Below are 11,199 nucleotides of genomic sequence, written 5' to 3' on the forward strand. Positions count from 1 at the left end.
TCTTCCCCTGGCCTGACCCAGGACAGGAGACTTTGGAGAAGTGGATTCCTCCTGCTCTCAGCTCTGAGGGTGGTGTCATCTACAGTGAGGACGTTTATCTTCTTGCAGTTTCTACCCCACCCCCTCACTATCTATCAGTGCCACTTCCCCACCATGCCCCTCTGGCAGAGTGCTGGGGCAGCTGACTGTAGCAGCTGCCCAGAAAAGCTGTTATCAGTTGTGCCCACAGGCTGGACACTTGGGTACTGATAGCTCAGCTCTGGGGGAGGCCAGACGACCCAAAGAAGGCTGGCTCTTAGACCCAGAGTCTGGGGGCTTCCTGTTTTGAAACGACCCCTAAGCCTCATGGTACAAGGCTCTGCCTGCCCTCCTCGCCCACCATAGTCAATAGTTGCCTTAGGAGGGGACTTCTGGGGCAGCTCTGAAGGCCAGGGATCATGGGGTCTGGAGGGGCTGCCCTCTCCCTCCAAGCTCTGAGGCTGGGATTCCTCATGAGGTGGGGAAGATGCTGCACCACCCCCACCATCACCACTACCACCAGGCCATCCACCTATCTTCCCTCTGCACAGGAGCTTGATCAAAGCAGCATCTAAATTGCTTCATTTGGACAGGTTCATTCAATATTAATCACTGGGCACCACCCTTCCACTGTCGCCGAGGGATTCGTTCAACAGTCATGACTGCCCATTAAGGCTCAATTTCTCACCAGCACTGAGGGAGCAGAGCCCAATTCCTGCCTTGGTTTTGCTTCCCTTTTGGGTGCCAGAATTAAGGTGGAAGTGGGGAGCCCTGTTTTCAACTGTCCCCTTGGATTCTCCTCACCCACTTCCTCATGGCCTACAGGCTCATCCCTTAACCATCCCCTGGTCTCTCCTCCTCACACCTTCCCCGGCCCCTGTTGGCCCCTCCTTGAATAGTCCTGGGGCGGTGGAAGTGACAGAAAGGGCTGGTGGCAATTGGAGGATTCTACAAGGAACTGCAGCTTGATGGTCTGTCTCTTAAAGATCAGCTGCCATGAAGCTGAGGTAGTGGTAGAACCAATGCTTTCCCAAATCCTTTGAATGCCACTTTCACCTGTACTGCTATGGTACTTTTTTATTATGGTACTTTTTATGCACTTAATACATGCCAAGCACTGTGTTAAGTGCTGGGGTAGACAAAAATTCATCAGGTTAGACAAAGCCTCTGTCCCACATGGGGCCCCCAGCCTAGGTAGGAGGGAGAAGGATTTAATCCCCAATTTACAGATGAGGTAACAGAGACAGAGAGGTGAAACGACTTGACCAAGGCCACATTGCAGTCAAATGTCAGAGCCTGGATTAGAACCCAGATCTTCTGGCTCCCAGGCCTGTGCTCTTTCCACTAGGCCATGCTTCTTCCCAAGTGGAGAGGGAGTCAGGGAGGGAAAGGAAGTAGGCTTGGACCTTCTTCTTAGGCTAGGACCCAGCTGCATCTCCCCTCATCTCCCCCATCTCCCACGCGTCAAATGCAGCCCTGTCACCTCCATCCCATCCTGGGGTGAGCACTGAATCTGAACTTTGCTGGGGAAGCTGTCATTTCCAGCCTGGACTTCAAAGTTTTCACCAAGCATGTTTGAAAACAAAAATATGCTCTCATTCTATTCAGGAATATTAGGACTTTTTTAATCATAAAACAAAACAAAAACCTGACAGAAACAAATCTGTCTCCCAAGTAAGCTCGTTGAGAGCAGGGAACGTATCTACCAACTCTGTTGTATTCTCCCAAGTTCTCAGAACAGTGTCCTGTACACAGTAAACACTCAATAAATTCCATTGATGATGATGAAGTATTGCACCACTGCTGTGGCTGCCTTCCTTTTCCCCCCGCACTCCCAGTCAATCAGATCCTGTCTGGGGAAACCGATCAGAGGAAGTCATCATTCAATGCCCCGAAGGGCCATGCTTTTAACCTGTGGAATATCATCAGAGAAGACCATTCCAGAAGCTATAATTTATTCTATGTCATACTTCGGCAAACGCAAACATTTCAAATACCCACAATGGGGCATTGGTCCCAGACACAGGAACCCCATCCTGAATAATTGAGGCCAGTCCTACCCCTAAAGAGGAAGGGGTTTGCTGAGAAGGGGCAAGGCCAAGGACAGACAGGGTCTCTCTCGGATTCATTCATTCATTCAGTCATTCAAATGTATTTATTGAAAATTTACTGTGTGCAGGGCCATGTACTAAGCACTTGGAAGAGTACAATATAACAATAAACAGATACATTCCCTGCCTACAATGAGCTCCCAAACACAGAGCAGGTGGTCAGGGAATCATAGTCGTAGTAAAAGCAGAAGAGAGGCCAGAGGGTCCCAGAGAAGGCAGTGCAGGGGAAAGTGAAGATGTGAGATCCGTCAGTCCCACTGTAGAAGGAGACATCTCCAGTCTCGTAGTCCAGGTAAACTGCTATCCAAAGAGTGTGTGCTCAGGAGGAGATGGGTGCAGGGAGAAGTGAAGGCCCATTATTCATTTCTATATATCATACTGTCCGGAATCCATTCTCAGATGGCACTGAGATTCCCCCACTTTTCTCCCCACTGTTTCCCTACAAACCCCCAGACTCCAGCCACTGCTGTCTCCCACCTCCACCTCCCAGCAATGTCCCTCCAAGGTGAAGCCCTCATGGCCCAGCAAACAGAACTCATCTCTCAGAGGTATTGGGAGGGTTCTTTGGTGTATGTCCTCAAGTCACATGTTTCTGATCCTCAGAAAGGATGAGCTGGGGACGAGCCATGTCTGGATCCAAAGTGATGACCACTGCATAGAGAGTCCCAGGGTCAGTACTGGGGGTTCAGTGTCCCGAGGGTCAGTAAGATCAGTGCCTATGGGACCCCCAGGACCCGTTCCCCTTGTTCCAGGGGAAGAACTGCAAAGTGAAGGATCCCCTGGGAAGAGAGCAAACAGACTGCCCCTCTCCCATGTCCCTCTCTCCTCACTCCCACAGGAGACTGCAGTCCCAGCTGCCCCGGAACAGCCTGTCCACAGGAGAAGCTGTGCATTTTGAGACCCCCTCCAAGATGGGAAGATAGACTGGGCATGGTTGAGCTAAGCAGTGACAATGTCACTGGACCCTAGTGCTGGACACCCTGTCCTGTAGCAATATGCCCAGCTGGATGTCCCCAGCAGTGGGGGACAGTGGATGGAGAGATAGAAGACGGAGACATCACAAGAAAGTGCAGGAAGCTGATGTGTGGCCCCTGCTAGACACAAGCTCATGAGTGGGAGGGAGCTGACACCCACAGTGAATAGTACCATGGCCTAGGGGTTAAAGCAGGGGCCTCGGAATCAGAAGGACCTGGATTCTAATCTCGGCTCTGCCACTTGTCTGTTGTGTGACCTTGAGCAAGTCACTTAACTTCTCTGTGTCTCCAATATCTCATCTTTAAAATTGGGATTAAGATTGTGAGCCCCATGAGGAACAGGGACTGCATCCAACTCAATTACCTTGTATCTACCCTTGTGCTTTGTACAGTGTCTAGCACATAGTAAGCACTTAACAAATACCTCTATTATTGTTATTATTATGATTACTATTATTAATACTTGCATATAACTAGCCTAATGTACTCCCTGTAAGGAATAGGCAGAGGAGACAACATCATGCATTATACCCTGGCATCCACCTTCACTAACTACCACAACTACAGTTTTGTTTTGTTTTTATGGTATTTGTTAACCTTTTTCCTTGTGTACCTGGTCTGTATGCTAGGGTAGATAAAAGACATTCATGCCAGATACAATCCCTGTTCCATGTGGGATGTATAGTCTGAAGTAGGAAGGAGAACAGGTATTGAAACCCCAATTTTGCAGTTGAGGAAAGTGAGGTACAGAGAAGTTAAGTGACTTGCCCATGGTCACACAGCAGGCAAGTGGCAGAGCCAGGATTAGAACCCAGCACTATCCACACTAGGCCATGCTGCTTCCCATCATCTACAGCCCCCAAACGCCACCTCCAATTTTCTGAACAATTTTATACCTTTTTCACTTTCCTTCCCTCCTTTTCCATCCATTCATTTTTTTAGTTAAGAGTTTATTTTGTACCCGGACTGTACTAAGCACTGGGGTAGATACAAGATAATGAGAATAGACACAGTCAACCTTAATCCCCATTTTACAAATGAGGTAACTGAGGCACAGACAAGTTAAGTGACTTGCCCCAAGTCACACAGCAGACAATTGGCAGAGCTGGGATTAGAACCCAGGTCTTCTGACTCCCAGGCCTGTGCTCTTTCCACTAGGTCATGCTGCTTCTCAACCATCTTCTCTTTTAATCATCGGCCCTTCGCTTGGCTCCACCTTCCTGCCTGGAACTCCTCCTCCCTTCATATCTGACAGACCATTGCTCTGCCCCATCTTCAAAGCCCTACTAAAATCATATCTCCCCCAGAAGACCTTCCCTGACTAATCTCTCATCTCCCCATCCTAATTTTTCTCCTTACTCTTTGTGCACTTAGTACCTTGATACTCACCAAACCCACAACCCCACAGCACTTATGTACATATCCTTATACTTTTTATGGTAGTTGTTAAGTGCTTACTATGTTCCAGGTACTGTACTAAGTACTGGGGTAGATACAAGCTAATCAGGTTGAACACAGTCCATGTCCAATGTGGGCTCACAGTCTTAATCCTTATTTTATAGATAACTGAGTCACAGAGAAGTGCCCACGGTCACATAGCAGACACATGGCAGAGCCAAAATTAGAACCCAAGTTCTTCTGGCTGCTAGGCCCGTACTTTATCTATCCACTAGACCATGCTGCTCCCCTACACTCTGTTGCTTCCCCTACCTGGAGTTTATTTTAAGTAGTACCTCTCTGTTAGAGTGTAAACTCTTTGAGGGGTGATGTCTACTTATTTGCAAACAGTAAGCACTTAATAAATGCTGTTGAATGAGTGATTGATCGGGAGGGGAGGCACAAACACCAACATGAGTAATTGAAAATAAATGAAGGAAACATAGAACTTACTAAGCTCATCCTGGAGTTTCACTGAAAAAGAACAGAAAAACAATCAGAGCCCTTCCAGACAGGGGGAACAGGGGGAACTTGGGATGGGTTGGGAAGGGATAAAATAAGATGAGGTTGGGGGAGCCTGGGTCTGGGTCTTGCAACCGAGGACTGGACTCCCTGGGAAAAATTCTCCACTGCCCAGGGAATGAACTATGAATCCAGAATGATGACTGTTGTCCCCAGAATCTCCAGGAAGAGCCAGTTGGTTGTTATCAGATGGCATCACCCAGCTGAGATCTCCATGCTCCACTGGGGTTGTGGCTGCATTGGGGGAACTGGATGGAAGGCTGGGGGTGGTGGCAGGAAGTGAATGGGGCATAGTGGACTCCAGTCTGAACTAGAGAGGTGGAAGCTGGGGTCTCTCCTCCCTACTGTCTCCCCATCCCTTTGAGTGATGATTGGCACAGACACAGGGTGGATCTGTCCCTTCTCTGGGGGAAACAGAACATCAGGTCATGGGTTGTTGGTGGGACATTGGCTAGTTCCTTCCCCGGCAACTGGGAGCTCTGACCTCTGACATGTCTGTCTGCCTTCCCCGCCCCATTTCCAGTTTCCCGACTTGGTCAGAACAGCAGGGATGTTACAGAAGTATTCTTGCTATTTTACCTTAAAAGGTGCATATTTCCAAGTGTAATAAAGACCCCCAGTGATGACCAGGCCTAGCACAGGCAGGATCACAGCCAAAGCCACCATCCAGGGAGAGGTACCTGGAAAGAGAATTCCCAAAAAATTCCATAAGGGGGAAATATAGGGTAAATCTAGCCTTTCCCCAAGCCCCATGGGAAGTGGTGTTTCCAGGGGTCCTAACAATGTCTCTGCTCCAAGCCATGTTGGGAGCCCAGAGCTGGGGCTGACTCCAGGAATCCTCTCCTCTCTGCAGGAGGCCAGGGCTGGCGACCCAATGGATTAGGGAACACGAAGAGCTCAGAGTCACCATGAGGAAGGGTAAAGGGCGAGAGTTACAGTGACCAGATTGGGCTGGAGTGAGGGGATAGTGAGGTCAGGGAAGAGAAAGGGACCTCTCATGATTCCCCAGAGAGAGATCTGAGTCCTCAGTTGGACGGTCTCACTCCCCTTATCCCCATTCTCGGGTTTCATTCATTTCCTCCAGCACAAGATCCCCACCGAACCAGGAAAACACAGCTTCCTCTCAGCTTCCTGTTCCCTTTATCTACCCTGCCAGCGCTTTCCCAGGGGTTCCTGGGACATTGGCCTCCTGCAGAGAGGAGAGGATTCCTGGAGTCAGCCCCAGCTCTGGGCTCCCAGCATGGCCTGGAGCAGAGACATTGCTAGGGCCCCTGGAAACACCACCTCCCATGGGGCTCAAACTAGAGGATGCCCCAGGAATCTAATATGGAGACTGACACACAGAAAAGTTTCAATGGAGACAATTCATCAGGCAGTGCAGCCTGTGGACCAGCGGAGGTTGCTCTTCAAGGAGCAGGATAGAACTTGGGCAGGAGGAGTGGACACTGGGCAGTGTCCTCCACTTGGAGGGAATTCTGGAATGAGATGAGACTCTTTGCAATGGTGCCTCAGATTGTGAGTGAAATATCCTCCATTGATTGCAGCCATGAACAATAGCAGGGAAAAACTCACCTATCACCAGCTCCAGAATGGCTTCTTCATAAAAAGAGTCCTTCTGGAAAAGGCAGCGATACTGTCCCTCATCAGATGCTCTCACATCTTGTATCCTCAAAGACACACTCCCTTCAGCAATGGCGTCTCTCACCATCTCTGTTCTCCCTCGATACTCCTCCATCTGCTCTCCAGGTTGGTCCTTCCCATCCTGATACACGTGCACTGCCGGGGAGAACTTGGTTCGGACCCACCTCAAATCCATGTTCTCTGCACTCATCTTGGGGTCCAGGTGACAGGTTAATTCAGCATTTTCCCCTTTCAAGACTGTGATGGGCTTTGCAGGTCCAATCACTGCAACCTGAGCTGTACCAAAGGGAGACAGTCAGAGAAAAACTGGTACTGGGGCCTCTGGAAGAGGGAGAGACACAAGTCCCCAGGGGAAGAGCAGAGTTGCTCCCTGTCAGTAAGTCAGTCAATCACATTTATTAAGCACTTACTATGTTCAAAACATTGTACTAAGTGCTTGGGAGAGTACAATAGAACAGACACATTCCCTGCCCACAATGAGCTTAGTCTAGAGAGTTTCTGTTCCAAGTGATCTTTAAGAAAGAAGCCATTAGCTCTGGATGATCTAGTCACACCTGCCTGGAGGCAGAGAACAGGCTCAGATGGCCCCCAATGTTTTTTCTCCCCAGTATCCATCAGTGCCACATCCCCACTATCCCCCTATGACAGGGAGCTTGAGCCACTAAGAGCAGTAGCTGCCCAGAAAGTTTGGTATCAGTCGTGGTCATGGACTGGTCTACTGAGGGGTAATAGCTCAGCTCTGGACAAGGGCTGGCTCATGGACACAGTGGCTGGAGATTTCCTACTTTGGAACAGCCCCTGTATCTCAGGGTATAAGGCTCATTCTACCCTCCCCACCTCCCAGGGTTACTGTAGGTGGCAACTTTTATGGCAATTCTGAAGGTCAGGGGTCATGGGGTCTGGAGAAGCTGTTTGCTCCCTCCGGGTTCTGGCTTCTCCTTGAAGCAGGGAAGACACTGTGAGCCTAGACCTTTCTCCACTTGGTGCTGCCCCAGCCTGGAGCCAGATTGGGTTCCCCTGGGACTCTGCTTAGGCTGGTCTGAACCCTCATAGCACTGTAGTCAATGGACAATCAATGAAAGTTATTGCTATTTCTCCTACCCCATCCACACAGCAGACAAACAAGGTTTGGGGGTTTGATACAAGGCCTTTACAGAGGGCTAACAAAGAGGTCAGAGACCAAGGGGACAGAACCAATCCGGGATCAGCATGAAGCAAACACCGATGCTGCAAAATCTCTCACTATCAGCACTGAGACAAAGGAAAAAGAACAGAAAATATAGAGCAAGTCCAGTCTTTCCCCGAGCTCTGTGGGAGTTAAAGCCCCATGGAAGGGGGCGTGTCCAGGGGTTCTAGCAATGTCTCTATTCGAACCCATGCTGGGAGCCCAGAGCTGGGACAGGGACTCCAGGACTCCTCTCCTCTCTGCAGGGGACTGGAGCTGGGGGCCCAGTGGTTTAGGGGACACAGAGAGCTCAGAGTCACCATGAGGAAGGGAAAAGGGTGAGAGTTACAGTGACCAGGTTGGGCTGGAGTGAGGGGATAGTGAGGTCGGGGAGGAGAAAGGGACCTCTCATGATTCCCCAGAGAGAGAGCTGGATCCTCAGTTGGAGGGTCTCACTCCCCTTAACTCCATTCTCGGGCTTCAACTATTTCCTCCAGCACAGGATCCCCACTGAACCAGGAAAAGGCTGTTTCCCCTCTGGCTCCCGCTCCCTTTGTCCATCCTGCCACTGCTTCCCCCAGGGAAGAAGCAGGAAGAGGAACAGCATTGCAACACCCAGGGGTTCTGACCTGGAGGAAAAGGAAGGGGGGGGGGTCCCTGGGATGAGCCCCAAACTAGAGGATGCCCCAGGAATCTAAACTGGAAAGAGATCCATGAAAGAGATTGACACACAGAGAAGGTTCAACAGAAACGCTTCAGCAAGCATTGCAGCCTGTAGTCCAGTGGGGATTGCTCTTCAAGGAGCAGGATAGGACCCTGGGCAGGAAGAGTGGACACTGGGCAGTGTCCTGTAATGGGAGGGGATTCTAGAAAGAGACAAAACTCTTAGCAATGGTGCCTCAGATTGAGAGTGAAAAATTCTCCATTGACCACAGTGGGGAACAATAGCAAGGAAAAATGAGCTACTCACCTACCACCAGCTCCAGTTGTGCTTCTTCATAAGATGAATTCCCTTGGAAAAGGCAGCGATATTGACCCCCATCAGACTCTCTGACATCGTATATTCTCACAGACACACTCCCTTCAGCAATGGCATCTCTCACCATCTCCGTTCTCCCTCGATACTCCTCCATCTGCTCTCCAGGCTGGTCCTTCCCATCCTGATACACGTGCACGGCTTGGGAAAGCTTGGATCGGAACCACCTCAACTCCATGTGCTCTGCACTCATCTTGGGGTTCAGGTGACAGGGTAATTCAGCCTTTTCCCCCTTCAAGACCTTGATAGGCTTTGCAGGCCCAATCACAATAAATTGAGCTGTAACAGAGGAAGGCAGTTAGAGAAGAATTGGCTCTGGGGCCTCAGGAAGAGGGGTAGACACACGTTCCCAGAGGGAGGGCAGAGTTGTCCTCTGTCTGCCCTCTGTCAGTCAGTCAGCTAATCATATTTATTAAGCACTTACTATGTACAGAGTACTGTACTAAGTGCTTAGGGAAGCAGACACAGTCCCTGCCCACAACAAGCACACAGTCTAGAGAGTTTCTGTCCCAAGCTATCCTTAAGAAAGAAGCCATTAGTTCTGGATGATCTAGTCACACACCTACCTGGAGGCAGAGGACTGGCCCAGATGGCCCCTTAATGTTCCTTCTAGGTCTTTTTGGTTCTGGGATTCTTTAGGGTTTTTTATGGCATTGGTTAAGTGCTTACTATGTGCCAGGTACTGTTCGAAGAGCTGGGGTAGATAAAAAGTAATCAGGTTGGACATGGGACACATAGTCTTAATCTCCATTTTACAGATGAGGCAAATGAGGCCCAGAGAAGTGAAGTGACCACACATGGTCACACAGCAAGCAAGTGCCAAATTGTATTCCCAAGTGCTTAGTTCAGTGCTCTGCACACAGTAAGCGCTCAATAAATGTGATTGAATGTATATATATACATATATATACATATATATGTTGTATATGTGTATATATGTTTGTACATATTTATTACTCTATTTAGTTATTTATTTATTTTACTTGTACATATCTATTCTATTTATTTTATTTTGTTAGTATGTTTGGTTTTGTTCTCTGTCTCCCCCTTTTAGACTGTGAGCCCACTGTTGGGTAGGGACTGTCTCTATATGTTGCCAACTTGTACTTCCCAAGAGCTTAGTACAGTGCTCTGCACACAGTAAGCGCTCAATAAATACGACTGATTGATTGATTGATTGATTGAATGAATGAATGAAAGTGGCGGAGCTCAGCAGAGCATCCTGAACTGAGAGAGGGTGGACATTCCCGTTGGCTCTGCTCTCTGGGGAGTAATGTTGAAAATGAGGTTACACAAAGAAATTTATATACGTTGACAAATACTAAAAAACAGGAAAAAGAGGAAAGAAAGTCTTACCTGAGCCTAGCGTAGTCATCTGGAGGAGCAGGAAGACGAAGAGGAAAGGGACAATGGATCTAGACATAAAGGAGTCTGGGCAACCCTCCATCAATGTCACTGCTGGAGTCCAGAGACCCTGGCTTGTTCAATGTCCCCAAAAGAAGTAGAGGTGGTTCAGTATCTCACTGTTAGAGCAGGCAGGGGTGGTGACCTGGAACAAGAAGCAGGGAGGGGTTCAGGGCGGGAAGAATCATCCAAACAGCCTGCAGGGTCTGAAACTGGTATTTGACTATGAGCCTTGTGCAGGACAAAGACTGTGTTTGACCTAATAAACTTGTACCGACCCCAGCTCTTAGAATAGCGTTTGACACATAGTGAGCATGTAACAAATATCATGAGAAACAGTTTGCTGTAACCAGTGGTGTTCACCAAAGTGTATGTGCATTCCACACATTTTAATTTACCCATTTTCTCCCACTCCTTCTCCATCAGCAGCTGCCAGCTCCATTCCTGAACCTTCTAGCCAATGCTCTGTCCATTGGGCACTAGAGTCTCCCCCAGCCATCGTGGGCAAACTGGACCTAGGCAGTAGGAGGACAGGGAACAGGGTAAGATGTTTCTCTTGTCTCTGGGATCTTCCCCTGGCCTGACCCAGGAAAAGGAGCTCTTTGGGGAGTGGTAACCCTCAGCTTCCAGCTCACCAGGTGGACATTTATCATTTTCAGGTTTTTACCATCCCTCCCTGACCCCGTCACTATCTATCAGTAACACTGACAGGGCACTGGGGCTGCTGAGCACAGTTGCTGCCCAGAAAAGTTGGTATCAGTCATGGCCTTGGGCTGTCCAGCTGCAGGCTGATAGCTTAACGCTGGGCTAGGGCTGGGGACTTCCTACTTTGGAACAGCAGGCTCAGGGCACCCTCTCCACCTCCCAGTGTTGCCCTACTTGGGGACTTTG

At 49.2% G+C, this 11,199-nt stretch overlaps 1 pseudogene; it reads right to left on the reverse strand.

Annotated features, from left to right (window-relative positions):
• Positions 1-2,256: 2,256 nt before the first annotated feature.
• On the reverse strand, positions 2,257-10,807 carry LOC119946986 (annotated as a pseudogene).
• Positions 10,808-11,199: the final 392 nt, after the last annotated feature.

The sequence above is a fragment of the Tachyglossus aculeatus genome, chromosome Y4, assembly GCF_015852505.1.
Source record: "Tachyglossus aculeatus isolate mTacAcu1 chromosome Y4, mTacAcu1.pri, whole genome shotgun sequence".
In the NCBI taxonomy this organism is placed as follows: Eukaryota; Metazoa; Chordata; class Mammalia; order Monotremata; family Tachyglossidae; genus Tachyglossus; species Tachyglossus aculeatus.